At 46.0% G+C, this 13,326-nt stretch overlaps 1 pseudogene; it reads right to left on the bottom strand.

Annotated features, from left to right (window-relative positions):
* The window catches only part of LOC147121996 (uncharacterized), a 133,528-nt pseudogene that overhangs the window by 2,773 nt on the left and 117,429 nt on the right, over positions 1-13,326 (bottom strand).

Below are 13,326 nucleotides of genomic sequence, written 5' to 3'. Positions count from 1 at the left end.
AGGTTTGTCACTGACCAGAAGTGCACACAGTAGTGTCCAGGTGTGCCTCTGACCAGAAGTGCACACAGTAGTGTCAAGGTGTGTCACTGACCAGAAGTGCACACAGTAGTGTCGAGGTGTGTCTCTGACCAGAACTGCACACAGTAGTGTCTAGGTGTGTCTCTGACCAGAAGTGCACACAGTAGTGTCGAGATGTGCCTCTGACCAGAACTGCACACAGTAGTGTCCAGGTGTGTCTCTGACCAGAAGTGCACACAGTAGTGTCCAAGTGTGTCTCTGACCAGAAGTGCACACAGTAGTGTTGAGGTGTGTCACTGACCAGAAGTGCACACAGTAGTGTCCAGGTGTGTCTGACCAGAACTGCACACAGTAGTGTTGAGGTGTGTCACTGACCAGACGTGCACACAGTAATGTCAAGGTGTGTCACTGACCAGATGTGCACACAGTAGTGTCCAGGTGTGTCACTGACCAGAAGTGCATACAGTAGTGTCCAGATGTGTCTCTGACCAGAAGTGCTCACAGTAGTGTCGAGGTTTGTCACTGACCAGAAGTGCACACAGTAGTGTCGAGGTGTGTCACTGGCTAGAACTGCACACAGTAGTGTCCAGGTGTGTCACTGGCCACAACTGCACACAGTAGTGTCCAGGTGTGTCTCTGACCAGAAGTGCACACAGTAGTGTCCAGGTGTGTCTCTGACCAGAAGTGCACACAGTAGTGTCGAGGTGTGTCACTGGCCAGAAGTGCACACAGTAGTGTCCAGGTGTGTCTCTGACCAGAAGTGCACACAGTAGTGTCGAGGTGTGCCTCTGACCAGAACTGCACACAGTAGTGTCCAGGTGTGTCTCTGACCAGAAGTGCACACAGTAGTGTCGCGGTGTGCCTCTGACCAGAACTGCACACAGTAGTGTCCAGGTGTGCCTCTGACCAGAAGTGCACACAGTAGTGTCCAGGTGTGTCTCTGACCAGAAGTGCTCACAGTAGTGTCGAGGTTTATCACTGACCAGAAGTGCACACAGTAGTGTCGAGGTGCATCACTGACCAGAAGTGCACACAGTAGTGTCGAGGTGCGTCTCTGACCAGAAGTGCACACAGTAGTGTCGAGGTGTGTCACTGGCCAGAACTGCACACAGTAGTGTCCAGGTGTGTCACTGGCCACAACTGCACACAGTAGTATCCAGGTGTGTCACTGGCCAGAAGTGCACACAGTAGTGTCCAGGTGTGTCACTGGCCAGAAGTGCACAAAGTAGTGTCGAGGTGCATCTGACCAGGTACCATCCTTGGCTTGTGCTGAGTGACCAAATCTCAGCTTGGACAGAGAGCCCTTGGTCAGGGAGTAAAAAAAGTTACAACCATTCCTGATTGTATCCAGTGGCCGTGATGGCGCCAAACAGCCTGCCGACATTCGCATGAAAAATGGCCACCTGGATGATGTAGTGCAGGGTGACCGATAGCCATGGAGCTGTATCCCAACATGTCACCTCCTTCAGGAGGGTAGGAGAAGAACATTAATGGAAAAGAAACCCCACTGTTATCAGAGAACCCTCTGATCAGTGGCAGCCAGCAGCAGTCGGATGAAATCTACGTTAAAATTTTTTTAGGTGCATTTAACTTGATGGAGCACTATCAAGATCAGGCAGGAAATTCTCCCAATATAAGCCACCCAGCCTCAGCAGGACAGACAGCAGTGGAAACGCATGTGGATCTTGTGATTTGCCTCCTTTTCTGGCCCAGTGAACGCACTGAGCTGGTTCCATGTCTGTGCGTTGCCTTCATGCAGAAGCACGCCACTTTTATTTCTGACGACAGGACTATATCTGAAACGTTAACTGACATTTTCTGTGCAGATGCTGATGGACCCGCTGTTTGTTGGCAGCATTTTCTGTTTCTGTCTCAGATTTCCAGCATTGACGGATATTTAGGAGTGTGGAAGTTTGTTTTTCAATATCTAGTGCGTCAAAGCCCAAAGGAAGCGAAATGCCCTCACTCACCGCAGGTCGCCCCCAACCATTTTATTGTGGCACTGATGAACTGGCTACTGATTAAACCTCATAGGACTCACTGCCAGTAAAAAGCCTTTTGGATCACATAATCAGAACCGTCTGTGAAGTATTTTAATAGCTAATCTTTTAAGGTTAACAGGCTTTACGTAAACTCATTTCCTGTTAAGTGAATAATCTGTTTTCACAACATTTTATTCATTGTGTGTAAGTCGCTCCCTTGTACTTGGACGCAAGACGTGTGGTGGTAACATTTACACTAGATTTTTTTGCCAAGGAAGTGACCATAATTCATACGGCAGATTTTACATGCCTTGCTAGAAATGTACCATTTTTGATATTTCTGTTCCTGGTCCCTCTGTCTATTAATAAATTAGTGATTTAAAAATTGATTTAAAAATCAATTTACTTCTGTTGTTGTATAAGCCTTTTTTAATATGATTGAGATAAACAGCCTGCTACCCAGTGCCAATGAGAGACTGGGAGCTAAAAGATTGTAGATGCCTGATTGCTACACGCATTTCCAAAAGCCAAGATCTCAAAATGTCATTTCAGTGACCATCCAGTTCCTCTTTAAAATCTGTCATCACATGTTGTTAGATATGGAACGAATTAACTATTTCCCTCAAAGTAAAATATTTAACTTAAATAAAGATTAAAACTACTCATTATGTTTTGGTGATTTTCTGAAATGTTGTGGACATTTCTTCAATGTTTGTGCAATTTGTTTTTGTTAGGAATTACAGATTATTAGCCACACAGAGTATAACCTATCCCTGAAAACATTCTGAAGTTTGGGCTCTAACCTTGCAGAACCACCTATTTGAAATTGAACCAATAATGGGGTGTTGAACGATGAGAGGAATTGGTTGAAACGGGTATAGGGATGTAGCACAGGCAGCATGCACTGAGCTGATGCTCAACCCTTGGACATTTGGATATTGTGTTCTGTTTCCAAGACTGCTTGCCACATTTACAATTTCAGTGAAGTTTTTTAAATTTCATTTTATAAATCATGGAGATCCCGGTCACTTGTCCTGATTTTGCTACCATTCCTGTTTCCTTGGTTTCAGTCAACATTGAGAATTTTTTTTTTTTAAAGTCACAATTTGTTGTACTTTATGGGCGGGTATTATTTATTTGAGACACAAAGTGAAGTAATTTTAATTCTTTGAGAATCCCCCTTCAGTATGTTCATGCTTTATCATATTCAGAGTAAATGAGAATTGTAAGATATGGAATGGGCAAAGATTCCAGTTAATTTTGTTGAAAAATATTGGGGAATTTTTGCAATGAAAATTGGGATCTAAGATGAGAATTTTGTGCTTTCTCATGGTAAGATTTCGAATTAAAATACATTTGGGTAATTTCAGTCCAATTTTTACAATATAAAACCATCCTTCCCTTGGTGCTGGAGAAGTCACAACGAATGCTGGTGTGAATAGAAATATCCGAGTAGTACAGTGGAGCATATTGAGAGGTGTTGGTTAAGACACATTTTTGGGGCAATGCAGAGAGGACTTTATGCAACTTCAGAGCACTTGGTTCTGATACTAGTTGGAAAAATTTCCATTCCCCAGCATTAATATCCCCCATCTTAATGAAAACAAATTCACCCGATTACAAACCAAATAGCAAGAGGAATAATCTGTCTTCACACCTCAACTGGTAAGCATCATAAGTCTCTCTTCATTCCTGTGATGTGGGCATCGCTGGCAAGGCCAGCATTTATTGCCCATTATTAATTGCCTTTGAGAAGGTGGTGGTGAGCTGCTGCCTTGAACTGCTGCAGTCTGTGTGGTGAAGGTACTCCCACAGTGCGGTTAGGGAGGGAGTTCCAGGATTTTGACCCAGCGACGATGTAGGAACGGCAATATATTTCCAAGTCAGGATGGTGTTTGACTTGGAGGAGGTGGTGGTGTTAGAATAAAATTTTGCTGGACAAGATTTTGCTGGAAAAGACCATTTTGCTGGACAAGATTTTGCTGGAAAAGACACAAACAACAAATTCGCCGACTGGGACTAATTGAATCACTGCACAATGAGACATGCCACGCTTACGCATGGCTGGAACAAAGTTCATCTCGTGTCCTGACTGGGACTAATTGAATCACTGAGGACTAACAAGGTTCACTGGTATCCTATCATCGAACTAATCACATTCCGCCGGGGAACAAGATGGAACGAAGACCTGAAGAGGCAGAATTGGCAACACAAGTGTGTAAACTCCTGACTGGAGGAAAATAACGATATGCGCTAATAAACGAATTGATTGGATGAATGTAAATGATCTAAAACCAACTTCTTGGAATTGTATATAAGCTCGGCACGTACTACAATCAGGGAGAAGGTGCCCTCGCAGACCGCGTGGTTGCAGACGCTTCTCCCAGAGCTCTGTCATTTAATAAAGTTGTCTTTCTTACTCAAAGTCTAGTTTCCGAGGAATCATTTTTCCTACAACAAATTGGCGCTGCGAGCAGGGTGCCACGGAGCTGAACAGTCGTTCGAATCAGTGACCAGGGTGAGTAGTCAGATTTTTGACCGCCCATAAATCAGAGACACTTGACAAGGTGACTGAATGGCGAAGCGGCACCAAAACGAATCTGGGATACAGACTGAGTGGGTAAGAGACACTACTTGATTTGTATTTGTGTATTTGTATTTGTGTATTTGTATTTGTGTAATAGTAACTAAGAAAAACCTCGGACCAGGAGGACACTTGTCTCAGACACCTAGCCTCAGGCCGGTTGTTAAGAGGGCAAATGCCCCACGCGAAGGCCAGGACCATGAAGTAGGTGCCGAGACTCCAAGGTGTTCTAAAGTCGTGATACTAGTCGAGTACGGTTAACATTTTTCTGCATTATATCATGTTGCTAAGTGAACTAGGAGATTATTAGTGTCGGTGTTGTAGGACCCTGATCAGGCAAACAGACACCGGGGAGGGGTAGAAACCCCGTCCAACAAGCAAGCGTTACACGTCCGGGCAGTTTTGAGAGAAAGACAAACCTGGACCTCTGAGAACGCTGGCATAGAGTGCGACAAGAAGCTCGGGTATTCTCGGAAGGAAAGAATAGGGGGGCTCTCTAAGGAGCAGATCTCCAGACACGAAGAAACGATCGGTGAAGCAGCGGCGATGTCAGGTGAGGAAGTTAAGAGGGGACCTTCGGGCTCCCTCACATATTCTCATATGACAAACCGACAGTCGTTAATTAAGAAGATGCAGAAAGACGGTTGGGATGTGTCACAGACTTTAGAACTCCAGAGAAGCTGGTTGACTAAACAGACAAAGGATAAAACCAAGAAGGCAGGAGTGTTATTAGTACACCAATTAGCAGGACTCATTGAACAAGTAAACGTAATAAAGAAAGTGGCACAAGACAAAGTACAGGTGGTTACGGAACTAGAGACAAAGGCGAAATGTCAAGCAAAGATTATAAAGGAATTAGAGTGTAAGGTATACGAGGGGGGGCAAATGGGGACTTGTCCAGACACCACCTCCCTTCCTCCATATTACAGTGCAGAACCAACAGCCCCTGCAGGCGAGGGGGACGTTGAAATAGTCGAGATGGCTCCTGTGAGTCGGGGCGGGACATTGGCTAATCCCACCGCCAGTACCCAATAAAGGCGGAGGCCAGGAAGGCAGTCATGGGCATAGTGAAGGGGCTAGTAGAAAGGGGTATCCTGAGGGAAACCACGAGCACTACTAATTCCCCCACATGGCCAGTAGAGAAACCTGGTGGGAGCTATAGGTTGACTATAGACTATACGGCCCTCAACAGGGTCACTCCTAAATTACACCCCATCGTTGCCAGCCCCTCAACAATTTTGAATGGGCTATCCCCTGAACAGAAGATATTCACCGTTTTAGACACAGCTAACGGATTCTGGGCACTCCCATTAGATCCGGAATTGTTAAGTCTGTGAATTATTTAGTTAATTAAAACAGACTAATGAGTAACAATAAAAACAGGTCTTTACTGGTTGGAGGTAGGGACTATACTGAATACAAGATTACTGCACAGTGCTTATATACCGGTGTGTTCACCCCCGGTATTACGTCTACAGCAGCCTGAGAAAGTAGTACATCTCTTAAGGTGGAACAGGCTTAAGCTCTCTTAAGGTGGAACAGGTTACATACACAACACTCCTCCCTTCTTAGCTTTATAGTCATCCCCCCCATTTAACATAACGTAATAACATATATACATATATAACTTCATGTTTAACGTAACATGTCACAGATTCAGTCTCTGCGGAAAACAGTTCACAGATTCAATCTCTGTGGTGTAGTCGGTTCACGTTACTCATTCAATAGTCCTTTCATGGATTTAACAGCTTGAACTTCCGAACTGATTTGGCTCCGTTCGGAGGGACCACGTGTGTGATCTGGTAGAGGTGATAATGGTTCAGATGGGTCATCTTCTGTTTTTACTTTTCCTTTTCTGCTTCTTGGAGACTCTCTGGGCTCCATTGTCAGCTGCCACAGCTGCCAGCTGCATGCGCAGTTCCTCCTTCTCTTCCTCCTGTTTCCGTCGTAGAGCCAGCTTCTCCCGATGTTCCGTAGACTTTTGGTGCTCCTCCATGATTTCTGCACTTTGGGAGTCGAAGTTACAAGCTGGGCAGGACAGGACATCGTAATATTCGGTGTCGTCCACCAGGTCATGGTAATATTCGGTGTCGTCCTGAGCTAGACCAGTGAGAGGGTCGTCTATTTCCTCCATACCCAGCTGGACGTTAGCCAGCTCTTGTTCCAAATCCAGACATCTTTCCTGAAGAGACTTCTTCATGTGTACCTCTGCATCCAGCTTTTTCTGGGCTTTCAGCAAGTCGTTTACTAGTGACCTCATTTGTGATTTTAATACTTCAACTTCCTTTGGAGATTGATTGATCGGACTATGCAATCCCTCTACCGGAGCAGCTGTTTCAGCGGTCTGTTGTTCTACATTGACGTGAGTCAGCGTACTTTTGGCATCCAATGGCTGCTCTGTTGCAGTCGTTTCAGTCTGTGTCGTCACATCAGCCATCTCAATGACTTTTGAGAGCTCCGAACCCTTTTCCTTTGAAGATCGCAGCTCGTGTTCAAGTTTTTCCCATTTCAGAGTCTTGTCCCTCAGCATATGAAGGAGTTGGCTGACCGTTAACTCTTCTGACACCAGATTATGGCACGCACCTTCAGAACCTGAATCAGCTTTGATTCGTTCGGCCTCCTCACGCAGATGGTTGGTGTGCTCCTGCTCCATTTTCTCCATCAGTTGCTTCTGTTGACTTTCCAGATTCTCCCACTCTGTAACAAAGAACTTTTTTATTTCATTCATCTCTTGCTCAAAACGGCGAATCATTTGTTCTAATTGCTGTTGTAGTTTGAAATGGAGTTGAGTTCGAGCCCAGTGTCCCTCAAAAATGTGCATATCAGTAGACTTGACAGACTCAGAATTCTCTGTTAAACTATGTTGTTGTTGCTCAGTGGAATTCTGTGCTGAAACTTTGTCTTTTGCACATGGGTTGGTCTTACCATCATCAGTTCTAGAGTCTGGGCTGATTATCTGCACCGAGTTCTCACTCTTTATGGCTTTCAGCGAATGCCAGTCCATATTTATGTTTCTAAACCACTCCCGGCCTAGTAGTGGTGGACCTCCCTCCGGTAGCACATATAAGTCCATTATTTGACTTCCTTCGCCCTTGTTGGCCACTGCAACCTTTATTGTCCCGATGGGGTACACTCTCTGCCCCGTGTAGGTTGTCAATATAATCTCCGTATCCTGTAGGGGAATATGTTGGAATAACCTTCTGTAATCTTTCTTATTCATGACCGACAATGCCGATCCAGTGTCCAATTCCATTTTTACTTGGACTCCTTCTATCTGAAGAGTAACCCAAATTGTCTGGAGGTCTGCACCCTTACCAACGTTGAGTACCCTTAAGCTAGCCAGTTCAATACTGCTTGCGTCTGAATCGGACTCCTGTTCGGCCACCTTGTGTACCTTTGCGTATTTCCCTTGCGGTGACTTCTTGTTGCTGGTCTTCTTCGCTGACCTGCATACTCTAGCTATATGTCCAAGCCTACCACAAGTTCTACATTCTTGGTTTTTAAACCAACACTGGTTCTGATCATGCGTTGTCTTTCCACAACGATAACATTTGCCAGAACTCACACCCAATTTGTGTGCACTGAGCTCCGGTGACCGTAGCTGCATTACTGCCGTGCCTCTCGCTGCGGCTTCGTGTGCTGCTGCCATAGTGACCGCCTTCTCAAGCGTCAGCTCATTCTCCTCGAGCAGTCGCTTTTGTGTATCCTGTTTAAATAAACCACACACAAATTTGTCTCGAAGTGCCTCTGTCAGTCCCGTTCCAAACTGGCAATATTTCGCTAATTTACGCAATTCCAGCAAATATTCAGCATTGCTTTCATGCTGTAGCTGCCTTCTGTCGTAAAATTTAAATCGTTCCGCTAGCATCAGCGGCGTGGGGTTTAGATGATCTTTCAGGACAGTAACAATCTCATCGAACGTCTTATCCGCCGGTTCATCTGGTGATAACAGGTGTTTCAATTGCCCGTATGTCTTCGCACCCATTAAATTTAATAATGTTAGAGCTTTATCTTGGTCACGAATTTTATTGGCCTTACAATAATTTTTTACTCTTTCAACATATATGGCCCAATCTTCGAGGTCACTATCAAAGGTGCTAATATTCCCGTGTTTAGGCATTGTAGATTTGCAATTTCTCAGATTTTATTTTGTTTACTTGTTATCAAAGATGGCGGCTTCCCGCTCTTGCCGTCGTCCTCCGCCCACAAAATGGCGGTTTTCCCGCGCTTGGCGGTCTTCACCCGTCCCCCGACGCCGTCTCCCTTCAGCCCCCGAGTGCGGCCCTTATCAGCGGATGCGATCGATGGCCCGGCTGCGCCTCGCACTTGAAAGCGGCCCGGCCCTTATCTGCCGATCGCTCTCGCCCTATACCTCTCTCTTCCCCAGTCCTGTCTTCTACTCCGGTTCACAAGCTGATGGAGGCTTCAGGGTCCTAATGCCTGTCACTTCCAGTGGGGTGGTGAGTGGTGAGGTTTAAAACCTCTCTTCAACCGCCGTGGAATAACTGCCGCAGGGTAAGAACCTGACTCGTCGCCAGTGTTAAGTCTGTGAATTATTTAGTTAATTAAAACAGACTAATGAGTAACAATAAAAACAGGTCTTTACTGGTTGGAGGTAGGGACTATACTGAATACAAGATTACTGCACAGTGCTTATATACCGGTGTGTTCACCCCCGGTATTACGTCTACAGCAGCCTGAGAAAGTAGTACATCTCTTAAGGTGGAACAGGCTTAAGCTCTCTTAAGGTGGAACAGGTTACATACACAACAGGAATCACAAAAGAAATTTGCATTCACAGTAGGGGATAAACAATATACATGGACCCGATTGCCACAGGGATTCCACAATAGCCCAGCTATTTTTCACCGCATCATGAGTGATATCCTAAAACAGATAGAAGTACCTAAAGGAAGCACTATTTTGCAGTACGTCGACGACATACTAATAGCCTCGGAAACGAAGGCAGACCATCTGGCAACCCTATATTTAGTACTAAGGGCCCTAGAGATGGCTGGCCTCAAGGTAAGCCCTAAAAAAAAGCACAGATAGGAAAAACTCAGGTCCTATACCTGGGACATCTAATCTCCCAAGGACTTAAAGAAATGCCACAGGACAGGAAACACGCTGTCCAGGGCATGCCGAGACCCGTAACAGTACGCGGAGTCAGGAAGGTACTGGGGCTCTTTAATTACAGTAGAAATTTTATCCCGGGTTTCGCTAAATTAGCAGAACCTATACAAAGATTAGTGAAAGGGGGTAAACCCGCGTTGGAACTGATAGATTGGGGATCGGAACAAGAGGAAGCTTATACTCAACTAAAGTCTGAGCTAGTATCAGCCCCAGGGCTAGGACTGCCAGATATGAGTAAGGACTTCCACATACATTGCAACAATGAAGAAGGGTTTTACACAGCAGTAGTTACACAGGATCATGGGGATAAAAGAAGGCCCGTCGCCTACTATTCCACAGCGGAGGGACCGGTAGTCACAGGGCTCTCCCGGTGCATAGCTGCATTGGATTGTGCGGCTCGGGCAGTAAAGGTTAGTGAGCCGATAGTAATGACAGGAAACATTATATTGCACACTAAACACACTCTGGTAGAGATGCTGAATACCGGGAAATTAAGATCCGTCTCGAACATGAGACATGTCAAGTGGGAGGCCGTCCTCCTCCCTCCGAGTAAAGCAGTAACCATTGTTAGAGACACGGGGGAGAACCCGGCAGAAGGAATACTGGGAACTGGGGAGCCCCACAACTGTGGGGACGTAGATATGAACCTGGAAGAAGATAGGATAAAAGACACCCCTTTAGCGACAGCGGAAGAGACGTTGTACGTAGATGGTTCACGCAAGTATATAGATGGGCTGCCCCGAACGGGGTGGGCGGTGGTTAATGGCGAATTAAAAACCGTAGAGTCAGGACGGATTGATGGAGGCCTATCGGCCCAAGTAGCAGAGCTAGTGGCTCTCACCAGGGCACTAGAGTTGTCAGAGAATAAAATCGTGAACATTTACACAGATAGTAGGTATGCCTTTGGGGTGGTCCACGATTATATGACTGCATGGGGTAGGAGGGGATTCATTACTACGGGAGGCAATCCCATAAAACACCAGCTGAGGATAGAAGCCCTCCTAGAAGCTAGCGACAAACCCCAACAGGTAGCAGTAATTAAGATTAAGGCATATCAGAGGGAACCGGACCGGACTAGCCCGGACTGGTTAAATCACCAGGGGAACCAGGCTGCGGACCAAGCAGCACAAAGGGCGCTAGAGCAAGAAAGGATCGAAGAAGTACCAATAGCCACTGTGAGCAGCTCCGAGGGCGAGATAAGTATTGACGAACTCCATGAGGACACCCCTGACGTCGAAAAAGGTACGTGGGAAGAACAAGGCGCAAAGCGGGGAAGCGATAATGTCTGGCGAAAGGATAGCAGGGTAATGGCCCCCAAGTGCATTCAAAATATGCAATTAGAACTCCACCATGGGCTTGTACACTCAGGGAGAGAAGCGATGATGGGAAGCCTCAGCAAAGAATGGTGGTGGAAGGGGATGGGAAGAGATATCGCGAGATACTGCCATCGATGTATCACCTGTGTGCAGTATAACCCCGGACGACCCATAAAGGTCAAAATGGGACATCAACCAAGGCCGCGAGGGCCCTGGGAGCACATACAAATAGACTTCACAGGTCCCCTTCCACCGTCACATGGCAAAACCTACTGCCTCGTGGTCATAGACCAATTCACCCGCTGGGTAGAGGCTTTCCCCACGCGAAATTGCACCGCTTTGACGGTTGCCAGAGTCTTAGCTGAAGAAGTAATCCCCAGGTGGGGAATACCAATTCAAATGGACTCTGATCAAGGTACCCACTTTACCGGGAGTGTCATAAAAACGGTATGCCAATTAATGGGAATTAAACAAAAATTCCACATCCCATACCACCCTCAAAGTTCGGGCATGGTGGAACGAATGAACTGAACCCTTAAAAATGCATTGGCAAAGGCAATGCAGACATCAGGGAAAACCTGGACTGAAGTATTGCCCATTATCCTAATGAAGCTGCGAGCCACTGAAAACCGAACGACAGGCTTGACCCCTTATGAATTGATGACAGGAAGGGCGATGCAATTGCCAGAAGGCATCACAACAGGTGGGGCCGATGTAGGCCCTTTAAAAGATAGACTAAAACGATACGTTCTGGAACTTAGCACTCAATTAAAGGAGATGCGAAAGAATGTCCGTGATAATCAGGAGGACAAGGATCGGGCACAAGAGCTCACAATGACGGCTTATGTTCCCTCAGCGGGTAGTAAAGTCATGGTGAAAACTCTGCCCAGCAAACCAGGGTTCGCCCCAAAATGGAGTGGGCCATATGAAATCATAATCAGTGGGGATACCTGTGCCTGTCTAGACATAAGGGGTAAAGGAGTATGGAAGCATTGGACACAATTGAAAGTATATAAAGACGACTGACTGGCTACTTTCTGAATCTGTTTTACAGGTGATCTGCATACCCTTTGTCATAAAATTCCTGTAAAGACTGGACTGTAGTGATATATTAATCATGTTTAGAGTATTATGGGTAATGGCGTTATTTTATATTGTCACGGGAAGCGCGGTACCCCATTTACGTAAAGAGAGAGGATTGCATGCAAATACCTTTCTGTATATGTCATACGTCTATGCGAAAAAAATGGGCCAAAGCTCCTGCTGGGTGTGCACCCATGTGCCCTCCCATACGGGGGGAGGAATCCCATTAAGGCCTATCCCCTTTAAGGTAGAGGGGATGGTAGGGTGGTTATTATACTCTAATACCACCTGGAATAAGGAGGATACCATACAAACCCAAAATAGCTTGAATCCAGGTCAGCTGGAACATGAGTGGAAACAGGCAGGGTATAACCCCACGAACTTTAAAGGATGGTTTCATCCCCAGTACGATAATCGAAGGTATCCAGAAGAGCTATTGGTCAGCACAGGGGGAAAACTAAACAATGCAGAGGGGGAAGTCTGCTTGGTAAACTATGACGAGATAGGGTTAGTGGTTGGATGGAGTAAGTGCAAGTATAATTACACTTTAACCAAAACCAGTACTAAACCACCAGGTGCCCTAGAATGGCCCTACGTGGGAACGTTTAATTTATCCGAAGTGCTAAACCGGACTAGCAATCTACCCTGGAGGGGAATACCTGGGATCATGTACCAACTTTGGAACAAATTTGAGGCCTATAATAATACCTATTTCATTTGCGGATATAAGGTGTATCCATGGCTTCCACGAACCTGGACTGGGTCATGCTATATAGGATACGTAGTACCATACATCCATTATTTATCCTCCCTAACCCACCACTACGGGTACCAGTCGTTATGGCAACCAGCCAAGCGTGTTAAGAGAGCTATTACGGAAACCAAAAGATTCTGGGCTATAGCATTCCCCTGGTACGGAACAGGAAAAATAGCAAGGGAATCCATAAACATGGCAGCAGTGCTCGAACAAATAGCCAACGATACGGCTGAGTCCCTGAGAGAAATGAGTGCCGAAATGGTGGCGATCCGGACCACCGCCTTACAGAATAGGATAGCCCTAGATTATCTGTTGGCGGCGCAAGGAGGCACCTGTGCCCTGATCGGGACAGACTGCTGTACATATGTCCCAGATAGCTCCGAGAATATCACAAGCCTAGCAAATCATATCCAAGAAGAAATAAAGAAGCTCCATCAACCCACAAGCACAGGG

The sequence above is a fragment of the Somniosus microcephalus genome, chromosome 3 (genome assembly GCF_052327205.1).
Source record: "Somniosus microcephalus isolate GS21.2 chromosome 3, FLI_Smic_1.0, whole genome shotgun sequence".
NCBI lineage: Eukaryota > Metazoa > Chordata > Chondrichthyes > Squaliformes > Somniosidae > Somniosus > Somniosus microcephalus.
Note: the sequence above shows the minus strand (reverse complement) of the source record. Positions and strands in the feature narration are given on the sequence as shown.